The 20081-nt window shown below is 33.7% G+C and overlaps 1 protein-coding gene across 2 annotated transcripts in view; it reads right to left on the bottom strand.

Moving 5' to 3' along the window:
* The window catches only part of EPHA3 (EPH receptor A3), a 349268-nt gene that overhangs the window by 266321 nt on the left and 62866 nt on the right, over window positions 1-20081 (bottom strand). The gene's annotated exons all lie outside the window — the stretch shown is intronic.

Below are 20081 nucleotides of genomic sequence, written 5' to 3' on the forward strand. Positions count from 1 at the left end.
CTTGACTCTGAGGTTTTATTTTATTTTATTTTTTTGACTCTGAGGTTTTAAAGCTAACATTTGATAATCATACTGACCATTTTATGAGGATGTTACTAGTAACAGGCTTTCTCAGAAATGCATCATTTTATCCTTTCAAAAGCCCTATGCAGCAGGTGCTATGATCAACTAATTCTACAAAGGAGACAAAGGAAAGCTTAGTAAGAGATTCAACCACTTGCCCCAAATTGGACAGCTGTTAAACGGTGGAACCTGGACTCAAACTCACAACTCTTCCCTTACTAAGCCTTTCTTATTTTCCACTGATCTGTGTTGGTGACTTAAAAATAATGTCATTAGCAGAGAGAGGCAGCAATAGAGGTAGGAAAAGTTATAGGAAGAAGAGGATCAGTTTTGTTTAATATAAGCCAAGTTTGTTATGTCAATGTGAAACACAAAGACTTTTTCAAAGGTTAGAAAGGTCATCTAGAGGTCAGGGGGAACTAACGGGGTATAAGGGTAGAAATTCAGATTTTGAAGTTGCATAATTAGAGCTTTGGGAATGGTTACGATGATTAAAAAAGAAAAAAAGGAATTTTAGAGACCGTATTTGAAATGCTTTGTATTTAGAGGTTAAGAAGAGAAAGATGAGCTGATGAAAGAAATGGAACGTTTATAAAAATTGCTCTTTCAAAGCATCTATATTGAAATCATCTCCACATCACAAAAAGGTTTTTAAGTTAAGTATAGTAAATACTGCTGGAAAAGGAGCAATTATAGAGGTAGGATTGGAATAGGAAAAAAACAAGTCAGAGACAGCAGACAAGAGAGAATTTCAAGATTTTTTTTAATTTAATATGAAGAATAGAGTAAAAAACATATGGTCTAAGAAGAATAAACTAGAAAACAGAAGGATATTGCTGACTTGGTGACTTATAAAAATGTTTTTTTTTTTTGTTTTATAGGTAGCAGAGGTTTTCCCAAAACTTTGTGGAATTAAGGAGGGTATAGAAGAGAAGAAGTTGAGGCAGTAATTGTAATTTTTTAAAAAACATTTTATAATTGAGCAGAAAAAAAATCAGTGGATTCCATGGATACAGAGCCTGGAATAATCCATTTACCATGTAAAGAGACCTTGAGACTTTCTTTACAAGTAAAGAAATTGACATCTGGAGATAAAAATATCCAATGTCACAATGCTAATAAGGGTCCAACTAGACCAACCAAGATTCAGGTTTTATGCTCTGTCCTATATTAGTGTCAATATACCATACTACCTCTGCAAGAAAGTAAGGACTGATTTTCATGTCAGTTTTGGTAGAACACTGATCTACTAGTTACCCATAGAAATTTCAATTGGAAATTCCCCCTTGGTTACAGGATTAATGGGTTTGAAACAAATCCAGAAGCATGGTATTGCTCTATTTTTAGATGAAACCTGTTCTTTTATTTTATAGTATGTTTTAGCATGTTTTGAAATATTAATATTTTTTAAATAAAAGCTACACTCCAAAAGAATATTTGAGAATAGACTAAACTCTAATTCAATCCTGACTTAAAGACATCTATAAACAAAATAAATGTGGCAAATATTCCACTACAAAAACTGTGATCATATATGTTCTACAATATATAGTGTATAGTGTTTTACAACCCAAAGTAAATGTGATTAGAAGTAAAAACAATGAAATAAAGATGGAATGCTAAAAAACCACATGCTCAGGACTAGAGATAAGTGTACTACATGAGATGTTCATAAAATTTTAAGGATGAATGAAAATTTAAACATTGTGAGCATGGAAAAATGGTCCAATATTATTTACCTAATATTTAGATAGCAAGTAAACATACTGGGAGAAACTTACAAAACTAAATGGCATATATTCAGAACATTATTTTGTGTACCAAAATTTTTCAAAGAAAAAGGAATTGATTTAAATAAAAATGATTGAGAGAAATTTTCTAATGACAAATTAAGTTGTACAAAATAAGTTTATCAAATTGGAACAATTATTCCCAGTAATGTCAAGGCCATTATCAACTGGGGAAATAGTTAATAATTACATTCAGGGCAATTTTGAACTTAAGAAAAAAAAAAAAACTGAAATCCAAAAATCATAGTCAGCGACCTAAGTTACAGAGTTCTTGTTTTCTTTGTTCACAGTTTGACCATTTATTTGCAGGTTGTATCTCAAATGTTCCTTCCTTGTAAATGGCCCACATAAAGAGAAGGTATTCAACAGAATATATTATTTTGTATTTTCAAATATTATATTAACATAAACTACAATTTTATGTCATTATACCTCTATTTACTACCAAAACTAATTTTTGTTCAACTTTCTACAAAATATTTCAGAGAATATCCACAGATAAATCCAAAATTGAGGTATAAATAATAGGTGTGCGAAAACATGCTAATTTAAAAATACTTTTCTAAATTCTACTTCTAATTTTATAACTGATGCCCAGTTCTGATCTCTTGGTCAAATGAAGCTAAAGCTGGTATATTTTAAAACAGTCATCTGTGCTGGATTAGCAGCAGGATGGTTCCCAATGTTATTTTCCTAAAATTACATGCCTCCAGAAGCCTGCACTATCCAGAGCTATTTGGCACTTAAAATGGTGACATGTACCAGTTTGTTTGCATTATGATCCTCTTCAAAATATAGAACCCAAGTCACTTCTGTGTAATGAATTAGGATTATAGTACTAAACTGAGGAAAACTTTACAGATTTTTATAAGTACACTTGAAAGAAAATGTTCTGGTGAGATGTCCTAGTTAATTTTATACTCTGGTTATTGGAGGGCTAATTCTTAAATCCCACAATCATTTAGGTTGTTATAAATACCATTTAGTGGTATTTATAAATATAATAAATATAATAAATATAATTTATAAATATAATAAAATAAATACTATTTTATTATATATATATACATATATATATATATATATATATATAGTATTGGTTTTCTACATAGTGTATTCTCCCCTTATCCATTGTCATAGTTCACTGCTTCAAAATATTAGCCTTGTGATTTTGAAGATGGTTAACTCTAATCCCTATAAATCTGGATCTAAGAGGGCCCAGAGTACAGTATTTTTAATATCAACAACCATCCAATAGTACTTTAGGTGTCAAATGTAAGTTAATGAACACCATAATGTGGTTTCTAGAACAAATGCCTAGGATTCTCCTCTTGGATTGTGGTGTTCTTTCACCAAGCTTGACTAGTCCCCAACATAATCATGCACTGAATGACTTTTATTAAGCACACATTTTTCTCAGTTATTGATATGTATAATCTAATATAATCCTCATAACTAACCTAAAGGATAAAGGATTCTTAATATCTCCTTCCACCAATGAAGACACTAAACTTCCAAAAGACTACACAAGATCTTGTTGACACACTAGGAAGTGACAGGAGATTTGAACTCAGGCACTCTGGCACACAGATTGCACTCTTCATCACACTGCTCTGTTGATTTGGTTCTGCTTATTTTTTTTTTTTTCTGGATTTTATCATGATTATTTGCGGGGGGGAGTAGAGTTCCCAAAGACACTTCTGCGTCATTCTTTCACTTAAATAGGAATCAAAATTCCTGTTTTCCCAGCTTTGCTGCTTCCCAGTGTCTACTCAGTGAGCTACTCTTTGATCTTTAAGCCAATTCGTATGGCACCTTGTCAGTGAAGATTTTTGTTTTCCTTTCCACTAAGTTAAGGCTGAGTCGCTTGTTTCTCAGCTCTGCACTAGCATCACTTCCTAAATAGACCTATTCTTAGATATACTACTTCCTACAGCATCGATTTGCTTAAACATTTTTCTCCAAAGAGGTTCCATTTTCCCTGAAGGTAAATTTATGTGATCTTGTACAAATTCTCTGTGTAGCTACAGAATCCAGTGGAGTGCTTGAAAATTTATGTATTTGCAGGGACAGATCATATGAAAGTATAAAGCTAGCTGGGCACAACCGGGATGCAAAGGAACCATGGTAAGCTAGAAAGCACATTGATGGTCTTAAGAAATTCCACTTTAATTTTTCATAAACACTCCTGTCTTCTAGTCTACAATAGTACCTAGCAGGGTTCAGCTAATAAATATTTGCTCAACTTATGAAAGAAGAACATTATATTTTAATTATTCCAATAAAATAAATAACATGAAATGGGTAAGCATTTAACCATGTGTTATAGGCTAAATTGTTTCCCACCACCACCAAATCCATAGTGTTGAACTTCTAATACCCAGTTCCTCAGAATGGAACCATATTTGGAAATAGGTTCTATAAAGAGATGATAACCTTGAGATCATTAGGGCAGGCCCTAAACCACTATGACTTGGGGTCCTCATAAGAAAAGGAAATTTGGACACAGACACATAGAGAGGAAAGACTTTGTGAAGACAGAGCAAGAAGACAGCTATCTATAAGCCAAGGAGAGAGGCCTGGTACAGATCCTTCCCTCATCACCCTTGAAGGAACCAACCTTGACAACACTTTGATCTTGGACTTCTGGCCATTAAGAAAAATACATTTCTGTTGTTTATGCCACCCAGTCTGTGGTACTTTGTTATGGAAGCCCTAGCAAAGAATACACCCTGTAATAACATTTATGCAAAATTGAAAATCATAATATTTCAAGTAAAGGTTGTTTTTGGTGCTCAGTTAATTGATTTATCATACTGTTCTCCAAAATTTCTGGTTTAAATGTTTTCACAGATATGCCTGGCAAACAAAGAGTTCTGAAGAGAGTTAGAAAAAGAATTTATATATATTTTTTATTATTATCAGTCCAACTTAAATATTTTAATCAGTTTCTCCTAACAAGGGTTAAAAAGTAAGATAAGTTCAGGTAAATGTGACCTGATTTCAATGAGATATATAAAAACAGAAGCAGATAAACCCTTTAGCTTAAGTAGTCATGGTGTCAGGAAATAGTTAAGTAGTAAAACCTTGAACTGCTACAGATGGAGGAGGTTTAATAGTGCTGCACAGGAAGTGTGTTAGAGTCCAAGTTTCTGCACAATGAGAGACCTGTTTTCAGCTAAGACCTAATGTTGAAATTATGCTTCCAAATAAAAGTAGCCGAGTTTAAAATTTATTTTCCATTATTATATTTGGGTAGAAAATAGCAGGGCTACAGCACTATGAAAGGAATATATAAATAATAAATTATAGAGCATTACTAGGCAAAATTAATGCCTTCTTACTAATTCCACTGTTAAAAATAGAGTACCTCAAGTGATTTTTTTTAAAAGAGTAGCTGATATAAAAGAATACTGCAGATGAAAGCAAGGGTTCTCTTTTGGAATAAAAACAACTGAGTTAGGGCAGGTTGATATAAGGCAACGAAAAACTCACAGTAACATCACCTGGAAACCAGGACTTTTCAAGAAGAGAAGTGTAGCTCAAAACAGAGCTAGGTTTAGTATAGTTTTCAATACTATACTTGGAATAAAGGATTGGACATTATACCAATGCAATAAAAGTCTGGACATTAATACCAGAATCTCACTTTGTATCAGATAAAGCCTATGGTATACTTCTTACTTCATAATATAAGATCAATCCTTGTTTAATCCTATCCATACTTGAGAAATACTCAAGTTTATTCCCTTCAGAAATTTTCAACATCTTCTTAACAGACTGGAATCCATTAAACTACTACACTCTAGGCAATACCAAATGAAGAAAGAGTTTCTAGAAGGGGAAGATAAATTAATGACAAGCTTGGTCAAATACTCCTAGTAGCTGAGAAAGATGAGGGTTGAGGAGTGATCCACTGCATTTGGCAACATGGATGTCATTGGTGTGCCTAGTGTAGAATGAGACTCTAACTGGCTTATGCCTGCCTAGATGTGCCTCATCCATTTGTTTCCTCAATGACATTTTATTGAAGAAATATTATGTGTTGGTACTATAGCGGTAACTATGAAAAATAATGAATCAATTTATTTATTTTCATAATACAAATAATTAAATCAGAAAACAAATGAAAACCAAATGCCCATTAAAATTCTGTATTTCTTCAGATTGCTTGTTTTTTATTTAGGATATATTAATTACATAATTTAAAATATACTTAAAATTGTCAAACTGAAGTGCTAAGAACTTTTTTGTGTTAGTTAATACATAATGGATTTCTTTTCCAACAAGTCAAGAGAGTTGCTATATTGCATTCCTCAGCCCAGTTCTTTAAGTGATGCCACAGAGCTATGTCATGGTCAATTATCTCAGATAAGTGCCTATGGTGACAGGACGGCTGCTTAATTTAGCTTTTTCATACACAGGCAAATGCACACACACAACAGACATCAACAAATATTTTCTATGATAGTTACCAATTAATTCTAGGGATACACAGTCAAGCCAAACAAGGGAACAGTTTTAAGAATTATGATGATATTACAAGTCCAAATTTATCATTCCAATTACATAAATTAATGTTTACTTCACATTTACTTTTATTCATAAGTGTTCATGTTACTTCATCAACATCTATCTTCATATCTTATCCAATGTAATAATATTATACATTTAATTTTTAAAACACAAATTTGACATTAAGTAACATGGTAAAGGGCTTTTAAAAAGTAATTCAACAAAGGCAAGGTATGCACGTGAAAATAAAAATTAGGTATGTAGTACCCCAAGAGAGTACATTCACTCTATGAAGTGAAAATCTGAATTGCACACTGTTGTTAAGTTCAATACACTTTTATGGTTAATATAAATATGAATAAAGATTTTTAATTTTAATTTAATTAGAAGAAGGAAAGTAAACAAAGCAGCAATCATTTTCTCTGGCATAACTCAGAGCTCTACAAAATGGACACATAGAAAATTAACCTTTAAAAACATAGCTCAGGTAACAAAAAATTCAGTAATTCAACAAACAGGTGCATAACATATCGCTTCCTTGGTTTCACAAGTCTTTGAAATGTTATCTTTCTACACAATGGAATTTTCAATAGAATTCCCCATCCACAACATGTTTCTCTATTGTCATTTACCTAAACACTGAGCATACTGTGGAATCAGTACTGCTGGGCTGAATGAAACTGTAAAAAGCACCAGCTGGCTGTATTCAGAATGGCACTTGTCCAGGTCTCAAATGTCTTATTTATATACAGTGGAATTCTGCCAGCTGTTTAATATTTAGGGCTAATAAATGTAATTGGCAGTACTACACAAGCACAACTAACAAAATATCAGAAAATACTTCTCAATGTGAAGTTTGACTTGTTCTCATTTCACATAATTCAATTTGTGACAGTGGAAAATAAGTTTAAGCAATTTTTCTTTTGAAATAATAAAAAAATTAAAGAAAAAAATGTAAACGAAGCTGTAGGTGAGTTGTAAGCTTACCATCTGGTCTACATTTTATTAAACCAGGGGCATATATTGATAGGTAAAGCTTATACCATTATACGGATGAACAGAGGTATTTAGACAGGTCCGTGGGCCTCTCAGACAAGGTAAAGGTTATTAAGTCCTTGAGGAAGCCACAATCTAGTGTCAAAATAAATTAATATCACATGAAAATACAGAGATTTTACCAAGACAGGTTTCTATAAAAAGTATGATGGAACCTCTAACTGTGCTAGTTAAAAATATAACATTGTGATTCAGATTTTTATTTCTAGAAACAAACAGTAAACATGCATCTCTTGATAAGAAAGAAAAGAAAAAGGAAGGAAGAGAGAGGGAGAGAAAGACAAGAAAAGAGAAGAAAAGAAAAGCTTTTCTTAAAGCAAAAAAAAAAAAAAAGTATATTTTAAATTTGATTGACAAGAAGGTGAGGGATGCACCTGGATGGTGCAGTCGGTTAAGCACCCAACCCTTGGTTTCGCTCAGGTCATGACCTCAGGGTCCTGAGATGGAGGCCCTTGTGGAGCTCTGTGCTTAGCATGGAGCCTGCTTGAGATTCTCTCTCCTACTCCCTGCCCCTTCTGTTTGTATTCCCTCTCTCTCTCTCTTAAAAAAAATAAGTAAATCTTTAAATTTGATTGACAAGAAGGTGACCTTTCACTCAAAATACTAAGACAAAAGATTTCACTATTAAGTCATAAATTATTTCATCTAAATTAGCCGAAAAATGACTGCACCCTGAAAGTCATATAATATTAATCCTAAGCCATCATTTCGATAATAGTGTGACTATGTGAACCCAGAATTCTCTGATATCCTGAGGAGTGGAAGGGCAGGGCTATGTGGAGATTGTGAACACCCACATGAAAAGTATAACTGAAGAGCGAATACATTCTTCGAATCCCACCTACTCCACACTTCGCCCTAAAGAAGACATAAAAGACATAGTCCTTTAGCTAATAGTGAAATATTAGGGGATAGAGATGATGAGAAACTAAATAGTTAAGAGATCCAAATTCTAATTCTGATTCTAGCAATTTCTATGTGACATTTGGTAATTACTAACTACCCCTAAGTCTCTATATTCTTATCTACCAAATATAGATCAAACATAAACCTCTTTCTTTTTTTTTTTTTTAACATTTTATTTATTTATTTGACAGAGAGACAGCCAGCGAGAGAGGGAACACAAGCAGGGGAGTGGGAGAGGAAGAAGCAGGCTCCCAGCAGAGCAGGGAGCCCAATGTGGGGCTCGATTCCAGGCCCCTGGGATCACGCCCTGAGCGGAAGGCAGATGCTTAACAACTGAGACATCCAGGTGCCCCATAAACCCCTTTCTGCATAATTAGTCACTTAAATGCCCAATTCATCTACAATTAGTGCTGGATTAGCCATCTCACAGATCAACATGTACCTTGGAGACAGCAAGGTCACCAAACTTTAGTTTTTTAGTTTTATTTTTTTAATTTCCAAAGTTTATAAAGATGTTTGACATATTTAAAATTGAAAAAAAAAACACAAAGAAGTTATTGCCAGGGGAAAAGCTAGAACTTCGTTGAACTTGCTTATCCTACTGAACAGTGTTTTTACTTTCTTATGTATTAAGATAAAACATAATGTTTTAGGATTTGGGTTCTTAATCATCCCCTGATTACAAGTACACATACATAGACATATTCTGTCTTCATAACACAGTCATGCAGATAAAGCACAGAACTCATATTGGAAGAATAATCTAGAAATAGGAAAAAAGCAGACAATGAAATTGGCTCTTCTATTTTACATTATTTTTTAATTATGTTGTGTTAGTCACCATACAGTACATCATTAGTTTTTGATGTAGTGTTCCATGATTCATTATTTGCAAATAACACCCAGTGCTCATCACAACACATGCCCTCCTTAATACCCACCACCTATTTTAGACACACAGAAATCAAGAACATGCTGTCTAGACTGGAGATACCAAACTCCCAGATGGCAACAGATACAAGATTTGGATGGTTTAGATCATTTAATCCTAGAGTAGCAGTTCCTCACTTGACATCCGAATATCACTGCTACTTTCCCTTTTCCTAAGCCCCGTCTTCCCACCTGATTCCCCATCATCATTTCGCTACAAACCACTCAGCCTTACTAGAAAATCTGGGGGAATATAGTAAAACTATTCAATTTTTTAGTTTTGTTTTATTTTGTTTTAGCAATCACAAGAGGTACCAGGAATTCTGGCATGGAAAAATTTGAGTGCCATGAGTATAGTATCTTCCGTTGACTTTTTAAAGAGCTTTTCAGCATGTGTTTATATTTTGGGTTATACTCCTGAAAAACATACGAGTTTGCTTGTTCCACTGCTTGGTTTTTTTAAAGTCTTCTACTGACTGCTACTTTGTAATTTCTGCATATGATTATTTAAAGTAGAATCACTTATGGCATATCAAAACTAAATTCAAAACAACCGGAATGTGATTAGATTAATGCCAATGTAAACCACCAACCCAATGAATGGAGGTCTTTTAAGCACAAATAGAGGGCGATGGTTTTGATACCACATGATCCCTGTGGCCTGGAACCTACTAAGATAACACTGCTGCGCCGGGGCGTCCATTTTGATCAAGTCACTCAAACTGATCAACCAGCCAATGAGCTACTTTTACATGGTTGGCCTCACCTTCCCTTCTTGAATGCATAATTAATTAATTAATACTCCCTTAGAGGAACTGGTTACTTTCCGTTTCCAACTATCTGACACAAAGTTGATCATCCTTTGCCAGTGATCTCCGCAACTACTTGGTCTTTGAAACATCTGAAGAATACCAACAGCCTGAAAATCCCAAATATTGCTCTGAATCAAGTGAATATTTTAAAAGGAAAAGATCAAATCTTTAAGAAGCAGCGAGAAAAAAAATACACATTAAAGTATTTATAAAAATTACACCCTTAAAACATTTTTATATTCATAGGATATTTAATTATTGAAATCTCAATAATTCTATTTAATCTATAGAATCTCACAGATTTTTTACAATTGTGATAGCATTCAAGGCTTGAGTTTTGCAAAGGAATTTCAGATAGAGTGCCAGTAAAAATCTGCAGCTACTACCTAGTTCCTGAAAAATGACAGCTACTTATTGAATCATTCAAAAAATGTGTAGAGAGATGTACAATTCAAGATTTCTGCTTAAGAAAAGGCCGGATTTTGTAGATCCCAACCAAAGATATGATTCAGGGTTGTCTTAGGTCGAGCTGCTATATCAAATTAGCATAGACTATGTGGTTTAGACAACAAATACTCCTTTCTCACACTTCTAAAATCTGGGAAGTCTAACATTATGGCAGCAGCAAATCCAGAGTCTGGTGAGGGCCCACTTTCTGATTTGCAGATGGCCCTCTTCATGTAGTGCCCTCATATGACAGACAGAAGAAAGAGATCATCTCTCATGTGTCTTCTTATAAGTGCACTAATCCCATCCAAGATTACTCCATCATGATGATCTAGTTACCCCCCAAAAGCCCACCTCCAAATACCATCACATTGGGAATTTAGGCTTCAACATATAAATTTTCGGGGGGACAGAGATATTCAGTCCATAGCAAGGACTGCCCAAAATGAGATAAATACATCTCAAGTGCTCAGTTAGTCATGTGGAACAGGAAGAATATATTGGAAATTCAATTCATGTTTATGTGGTCCTTTTTTAAATGTATATTTAATTTCAATTTTGTGTACAATACATTCAGAGGTATGTATACACATAAATCTATAGGTATCTATAAATATATACCTAATGGGAGCTCAATAATTATTTTATCAGAGTATATCATCAAAAAGCTCTAATAGTTTGAAATTATATTGGGAATCTGACTTCAAAAATTACCTCCCTGAATCTTCAAATTAAAATCACATTTGCAATCAGTTTTCCTTTCAGGTTTAGAAATGTCTGACATTCTAACAAGTTTTAGTGCTTGTTTTGTATATTCCAATCCAAAGACCAAGCTATTTATCACAGATAATTTTCATTCAAAACATTTTAAATCAAAGTAATATATACCATGTGATTCTGGAAAGCATAATGCATGGAGTTTTATATCACATATAGATGGTTTTGATCTTTCTACGGTTCCTCATAAAAAATGAGAAGGGAACCTCTTACTTCCCTGACATTGTTACAGAAGTAGAAAAATATGCTAAGTTTGTGTTGGTTATATCTCAGTTTTCACATATGTATTATTTCCAGGGAAAGCAGAAGAATTACACGAACAGGCACACACAAAGTTAATACCTATGATTTTTTAGAAACTGTTTAACTTAAGCCATACTTTTTCTATTCAAATTTTGTATATGCATTGACTTTTCCTTTTATTATTCAGCAGACTTCACCTTACTCCTCTTTATGTCATAGTGTAAGATGTATCTTTTGAAATTACTGAAATGAGTAGAAATCTATGTGGACTATCTGGAGAGTCAACTGGACATCTAGTCAAACTGTAAAATTTCCTACACCAAACTATCAATGCATTCCTACCTCTTATTTTTAAAGAACATCCTGATATATTTAAACTCTCCATGAGGAATAGCCATATTTTCTGTACTGCACAGATATACCACTAGCAATTATACATTCCCGGACTGATCTTTTGCAGATGTCAAAGAAATTTGATGAAAGAATGTTCTCAGAATGGAGGCATGGTTGAGATAGTAAAGTGCCACCACTGAGTTTGCTATGCCCTTACTATAAGAAATAAAGGATGGTATGGGGATCCACATTTATTTTTCACTGAAAGGAGGGCAGAGTTGGGGGGGGGTGGTAGGGAGCTGATTAAAATTACCAAGAAAAGAGGAGGAAGAAGGAGGAGAAAAGAAAAGAAATTTGTGATAATATGGCCAGTAAATAAGAGAAAAATTGTAGTGAAATAAAAGTAGCATAAATAAGAATGGAAATAATAATTTTCATTTGTCAAATAGTCTGTAAGTGCCCACGGTGGACTAAATAGATTATATGCAGTATTTCATTAGTCTAAACAACAATCCTTGAAAAAAGTACCAGTATTTTGCCAAGGAATAATGATGTGAAGAACTGGAAACCAGGTCTCACGTTGGAGACATTCACCCCGCCATGCTTTGCAGGGCCGGCCTCTTGGGCATGAGCTGTGCGCAGTGGCACAGGGCTCCATGCTTAGGAGCCCGCACTTGCTTAATGCTCTGCTGTTACCATCATCGAATTGTTCGTAATTTTTGAACAAGGAATTATTATTATATCCTGTGCCCCTCAAAGTATGTAACTAGTACTGATACCTTATAATACTGGAGGACATATGAGACATGCTTATTGACTGCAGCACTAAAAATTTAGAAACTTAAACAGGTTAAAACACCAGAGTATTAAATGCTTCAACATTTCTCTCACTACCATTTCCATCACATTGTATTTTTTTTTTCATTTTATTTGGTTGTACCCTCCTGTGAGCTGATTATTGATTAGCTACTAAAGAGATCTATTTGAATGTCTAGCTGTCTCCTCAAAAATTTCCATCTGTGTACAAAACTGAACTATATGACATAGTATGTAACTGCTACCTTTTGCTGTAAGAAAAATATTCTTCAGTAGAAATCAGAAGAGTCAGACAGCATGGCATTATTCATCTATTCAATATATCTTTGCTATGTTTTCTCAGTCAGATTGTAAATTCCTTAGGAATTCTTCTGTGTTCTTCAGAATTCCTACAACAACTTGAGAACAAGGCAGACATCCAACAAATACATGTAAATTCACTGAAAGTCTAAAAAAGAATGAACTGTCATATAAAGAGAAACAAGTAGAATAAGGGAGTAGTTTAAATAATAGAACTAGAAGATCATTTTAAGTGTGTCAAACACAGATTGCTTGATTATAAGAGCACTTGTGTTTAAACAAAAATAAGCATTTTCAAAATTATGAAAGCAAATTTTAATTACTATATGTTAAAGAGTATGGAAAACATTCTATTGAAAATGGTTAACCATTTATTTGGCTTGTCCACATTTTGTCCAAAAGGCTGTGACAAAACCTCTTTTTTTTTTCTTTTTAACTCTTATGGAAACTATTTTAGCTCCTCCTCTATAAGTAAGTCTTAACAAATTACACACACAAACTGAACTTGCTGGAGTATTTCCATATGCATTTCACTTACCAAAAAATCTTTTTCTTTCATGTAAAGCACAGGTTTACCACCTCAGAGTTTCATGGAAATAAGGTTTTTTTTTTTTTCTTAAAAAATAATGACAGAGAAAAATAAATGACAAAGCTGGAGTCAAGGAATCTTGGAAACAGTCCACTTGTTTTATCAGCTGCGCCACAAGGCAAGCAAACCTTAACCTCGTTTGGCCTTATAATGCTACTAAACTGCTGCTTTTCATACTCTGCATTTTGCATATATGAGCAAACTCTGCTCCTCAGTTTAATATGCTGATTACTGTAAAATAAGCATAATGTCAAAACAACATTTGACCCAAAGCATCATAAAGCTGTGGCTTTCTAACCAGGGCTCCTGTCGCATGCCAGTCGGTAAATATACACACTATAAATTTAAGGGTATGGTCTCATCTTTCTCTTTGGGGAATTGAGCATACAGCCTTGAAAATCAAGAGAAACTAACTTCTCGATTCAGTTTACGGTAGAGTGGAAAACTTACAGAAGAAAGAAACACCAGGTTTGGAATTGTATAAATACCAATGTCTAAACATTTCACATTCAAACGTGGTCTACCTATTTTATATATATGGAAGGAAAGGGAGGGCCTTAATGGAGATCATTTTTGAAACACATAGCTGTTTTGGTATCTTACAGTTGGCATACCCTGCATTTATGAATTTTTACGGAAGAAATTATTCACTGTGTTCTAGAAAAACATCAAAACAAAAGAACAGGTTTTTCAAACATTCTCAGCTACACATCACATTGTTTTACTGTAACTTTTCTATTCTTTGATAACAAGAATACATAGGAATAAATAAACCCCACTTGAGCTACATTTCTGCATATTCAGACATTTAAATTATTTAGCTTCTAACTCTCAGGGTATTAAAAAAAAAAAAACAAAACCCTGCTCTCGGTGAGACACTGATTTCATGCTGTGACAAGCTCAAAAATGAAAACAACTACACAGATGAGAGGTTTTTTCACTAAACCGCAGCACTAAGCACAAATGAAATCCTGCTGGGAACATGTATCTACAAGTGTGAGTGTGTTTGACTTGGTAACACACGTTTGTGACTCTATGTGTTAATAGGAAAAAGTAAAAAAAGGAGCTAGACAAGGATTTCATTGTCCATGTTTCTTGAAGATCTTTTTTTTTTTTTTTGTAGTTTTAAAAATATTGGCAACATTTAAACATAACACTTAGCATTGGCTCAAAGGCTGTCTTCACTACAGTTAACCATACAATTCCCTGCGCTGCCCCATCAGTGACCTCAGCCCAAACAAAAAAGATGAGAGAAGATTTTAACCTTATGCTTTTACATTCCCCTTGGAGTAGTCTGGACCAAAGATCATAAAGAGACTCAGTGCGGATCATATGATTTCTTTCTTCTTCGATGATGCAGTATGCATTCTATTATATAAGAAATAAAGTCAGACCATAATTCCTTTTTAAAGTTCTCCTCCTTTTTCTTTAATTGGACTTACTTAAAACTCCTTCTCTGATAACCCTGTCTACACCCCACTCCCATGTGATAATTGAGGGAAGAATCAGAGATACAGAGATCGGTATTACACTAGGAGAAATGCTAGAAAAGAAACATAGTAATTAGTCTTCCAAATGATTGCTATTTCCAATATCACTTCACAGTTTTTTGTTCAGATCCCTGGAAAACATGAAAATGCACATGAAATAATTCAACATTGAAAGAAACTAAACTCATGTCTCTAAAAGGGTTGGTTAGGGGATGAAGAAATTCTTTCTCAAGTTAAAAAGAGGAGAATGCAAATTAATTTTATAATAAAATATAAGTGACGTATTTCGAATCCCTTGCTTTTACTAAAAGATCACACTGTAAAAACACATTACACCTACAGTTTTTATACCATGACTAATTTCTTTTACTATTTTATTATGGTATGATATATTATGGCTAAAAGCAATAAACTCACAACCTTAAACATACAGAAATTGTTTGCTTCAAAATTCAGATGCTACTAATAAGTAGCAATTGATATAAATCATATCATTTATTTTTCTTTACTTATCCAAAAATCTGATATGAAGTTGTTATTTATCTCAGCAAATAGAAGTTAAAGTTTTCAAAATATTTTTTAAATATTGGATCCTTTAAAATATGTGTTGAAAATATTAATATTTTAAATATTAAATTAAATCACTCAGAAATAATCAATAATACTAAACCTCAAAATCCCTAAACTATATATTTTAATGCCCCTAAATAAATAAAATAAAATAGCTAATGCAAGATCTGTCCTAATCCACAAACTTCATAAATAATATACCATCAACAGTATTAAATAATGGATTCACTGGGGCCATATTCCCCAAGGTCTAAAAGTTTAGAACAAGAGTTGCTCTCAAGATAGTTGGTGCACCTTTGCAATGATATCTGACACCACAGACAGATTTCCTTTCTAACTCCTAAACCAATTATAATATATATAAAATTATAAGTTCTTTAATAAAATTCCTTTATACATTAGTCTCATCTTTCTACAAATGAAAAGGAACATCTAGATAGAAATCATACATATTTATAAGTTGTAATAAACAACTAAAAAAATGAACTGAAATGTTCACAGATAAAAAAGGCTACATGTGGGGCACCTGGGTTGCTCAATCAGTTAAGCGTCTGCCTTCGACTCAGGTCATGATCCTGGGGTCCTGGGATGGAGCCCAATATTGGGCTCCCTGCTCAGCGGGGAGCCTGCTTCTCCCTCTCCTGCTTCCCCTGCTTGTGCTCTTTCTCTCTCTCTCTCTCACTCTCTCTCTATTAAATAGATAAAATCTTTAAAAAAAAAAAAGGCTACATGTGCTTCTTGATTATAAGCTTTCAAAATATTTCTCACTTTTAATTAATAGTAATTTATGGATTATAATGCTAGAGGAACTGCACATTTAGGTGGTTTAATAGAATAATTGTTCTCAATATTTCAAGACTATGCATATATAAGATGAAGTTTCAATATTGGTAAAATATTGGTTTTTAATATTTTGGTAAAATCCAAAAAGGAAGTCTATTTCAGTAAATACATAACAATATAGTCCACCTTTTGGGATTTTCCTCCAACACATTGGTTCCTTTTAGGGGGTATTGTTTTTGTTATCTTTAGACATTATATTTTGCTTTGTGTCTCAAGCTTCTTTGGGAAATTCTGAGTAGAATAAATTAACCAATCAGTAACATTTCCTTGAATAGCACACTATCTAAATAGGGAAACGAATAAGGGAATAAAACGAATAAGGGAAAGAGCGGTAAGAAAGACAAATACAGTAGGGCAGCAGCAGACAGTGAATACAAATATAAAACACAAGGGATGTTGTCGACAAGACCACAGTTTAAATTACCCAGGGGAAGATGTACAAAGTGTTGTGATAGAACAGTGCATTTAATTTGCAATCACTAATTTGAATTAACTAACTTGAATATTTGCTTTTTTTTTTTTTTTTTACATTTTCTGGTATTTTCAGTGGCTTTTCAAATCCCTTTGTAACAAAGGAAATCTTAAACCTAATTTACAACTTCAAAAAATGTTGGAAAAATGAAATCTCAAGGAGAAATGGAGAAAGGTAGCCCTGCATATCTGCAGTGTGCTGTCAGCCTGTGTCAGTCTTTAAAGTGGCTGACTGAAATCTTACCAATGGGAGAGAGAACATCAACCCAGAAGAGAGAAGGCAGATGTATGAGAGATAGATATATATATATTTTTATTGTTAGAGTTCCAAATGTGGACAGGCAATCCAAGACATCAGACTTGCAGTCTCTCCTGGAAGCCCCCCAGAGATTTCAACACTCCGTTGTCAGTGCACACCAAGGCATACACAACACCAAGCACTCAACTGCTGGCAGGTAGCTGACTGGCATTCTGCACATGCTTAGAGGTAAAACTGTTTGTTAAGACCCCAAATCAGGTTTAAGAAGAAAAACTACTTTTACGATATGTAGGAGAATTCCAAATGATTATGAGAAGTGATAGACGTAAGACACGCGTGCGCACACACACACACACACACACACACACACACGCAGGAGCCCTTTAATGCTATCCTACATGTAGGCAAGTGTTTTGGTTTTGCAAATTAGTTATTGATCAGCGTCTAGAAAAATATTGTGTCTGTAGGAGTGATATGTCTTATATTTGTGCTTTGTGTGTATTTGTTGTTGCATGAGTGTCTGAAACACTAAAAGCAAAATATGTATGTCTATTTTATTGTATTTTAAATTTAATTTACTTTTTAAACAAAGGCAGACTGCCACATCCAGCCCCTCATTTGGATGTGTCTGGAGTCTTGGAAGAGTGACTACCCTATGTTCTCCTACAAATGGACCTTGAGAATTTATTTGGAGGTTCTAGCAGGGGAGCACAGCTACTCATATACCCTTCACCAAAGGACGGTCCTCTTTCACCAATCACGCAGCTTCTGGAGGGAGGCACACGGGGCGGGGCGGGGCGGGGTGGGGCGGGGCAGAGCAGTGAGGGAGGAAGGGGACACACACCTAGGCAGCCAGATCAGCCAAATCAACTCTGGCCATCAGTGGGGACTCAGATGTCCAACTAGATTGCCCTCACACCCTGTTTTTATTTTAATTAACATATAAAATTGAAATTTTTTATTTTTATTTTTTTATTTTAATTAACATATAAAATTTAATTAACATATAAAATTGAAATGTTTTTAAAGTCATTTCTGTATTTTATTAATTCGCCTCATGGCATTTTGCTATGGGTACGTTGAAAATACATTTCAAGTGATTTTTACAACATATTCTGACAGTGACAAATATTTTATTAGGTATTTATTTATATACTTACAGTTGAGTACATTTATAATACTCCTTGTTGTAAGCAATATTTAAGGCATCTAACATTTAAGTGCTTTACAAGGTATTGTCACATGCAACTCTGTGAGACACGTATTAATACTCTCATTCTACAGGTGAGTCTACTGAGAGAACCATTAAATGACTAGGACAAGAAAAGAGTAAGTGGCAATAAGATATCTCCAAGTTTTGAAACTTGGACACCCATAATCTTTCTATTGTGTTATGTTTCTGATATCCTCAAATTGAAAATATACTGAGTTCTGCCTTACAAACACAGGAATGGAATGGAAAATGCTAGAAGATGATTCTGGTTCTGAATTAGAATAGTGAAAGTATCTCTAAAAACTAATATGGAACTTTTATCTAAAATAGGAAGTTGTAGTCAAGATAGCATCAGCTAGAGACAGTGGTGACCAAACAACACAACTGAAGAAAACAAACAAAAACAGATTAAACCTAATCAGAAGGAGAAATTCAGTCCTGGAGAATAGAACTATCTTGCCCTCCTCTTTCTCCCCCACCTCCTTCTCCTCCCTCCTCTCCTCCACTCCTCCCCCCTCCTCCTACATCCTCTCTTTTTTAACACTAGGAGTGTCGGAACACAACAAAACCAGAATAGAATTATAGGCATGGTTCAGAAACCAAAAAGAAATTTTTAGATAGCAACCTTTCCATTAAGGAAACTATTTTAACTAACTTGTACAAATAAAATATTTAAAGTGGAATAATTTTGTGAACTAATATTTAGGAATAGCAATCTTAAAAGCCTATTAGAAGGAAACAAAGTTTTACTAATACATTCAAAAATTTTAAAAAGTTAACATTTTAACATAGCTTAAAATAAACCTTCACATACTAAAATATATGTATTTGTTCGTTCATGTGTTTTAGTATTTAAAAATGATGTGCTTTATTAAATGATCAGTAACTATATTGCACCTGTAAATCACAACTTTAAATGAATAGTTTAAAGTTGTCTAGAGCTTGTACTTGGAAAGGATCTTGCAATCTGAGCATGGCTGGTATAAAATATATCATAAAATATTGACACTTTTCCAACTTAAAAGGGTGCCAAATTTTCCTGGAGCAAATTGTACTTGTAAACACCAATCATTTTTACAACACTTTAAATTATCAAGTGCTGGCACTTGTGACCCAATTTGTTTAAGTGTTATTTTGGATCACATCGAATAAAAAGGGCATATTTTCAAAGACAACATTCTACTGCCAAATACAACCTACTCCTGTTTATTTCTTCAGGTGAAAGGTTCAGGGTCAAATTTTAAAAGGGCTATCACCTTTTTTTCCCTTATGAAACCCTTACAAAACCTATTGTCATCATATTTTCAAAGCTTGGTTTAATCAAAAAAGAATTATACAGGATGAGAGAATGTTACTATTATACGCCTCTAATTAAACTGAGACAAAACTAGCATCACAAAATGTCATCATTTTCTTTTTGTTTTGCAAATGTTATTTTTGTCAAATTAAAAGCTTGATGTGATTTTTTTTAATGTAGTACCAGAAACTTAGGATTATTGGCATTTGATTAAATTGGCTAGTGTAGTTCTTTCCAAATTTCCTACTTTATGACATATTATCACCTCGGCAAATATTATACTGTGATACTTGTTCATAATTTTACCTGATGCTTAAGAAAAAAAAAAAAAGAAATTTCCATCAAGATTTGTACTTCTAAG

The sequence above is a fragment of the Ursus americanus genome, chromosome 4 (assembly GCF_024610735.1).
Source record: "Ursus americanus isolate L20-20 chromosome 4, mUrsAme1.1.p, whole genome shotgun sequence".
In the NCBI taxonomy this organism is placed as follows: Eukaryota; Metazoa; Chordata; class Mammalia; order Carnivora; family Ursidae; genus Ursus; species Ursus americanus.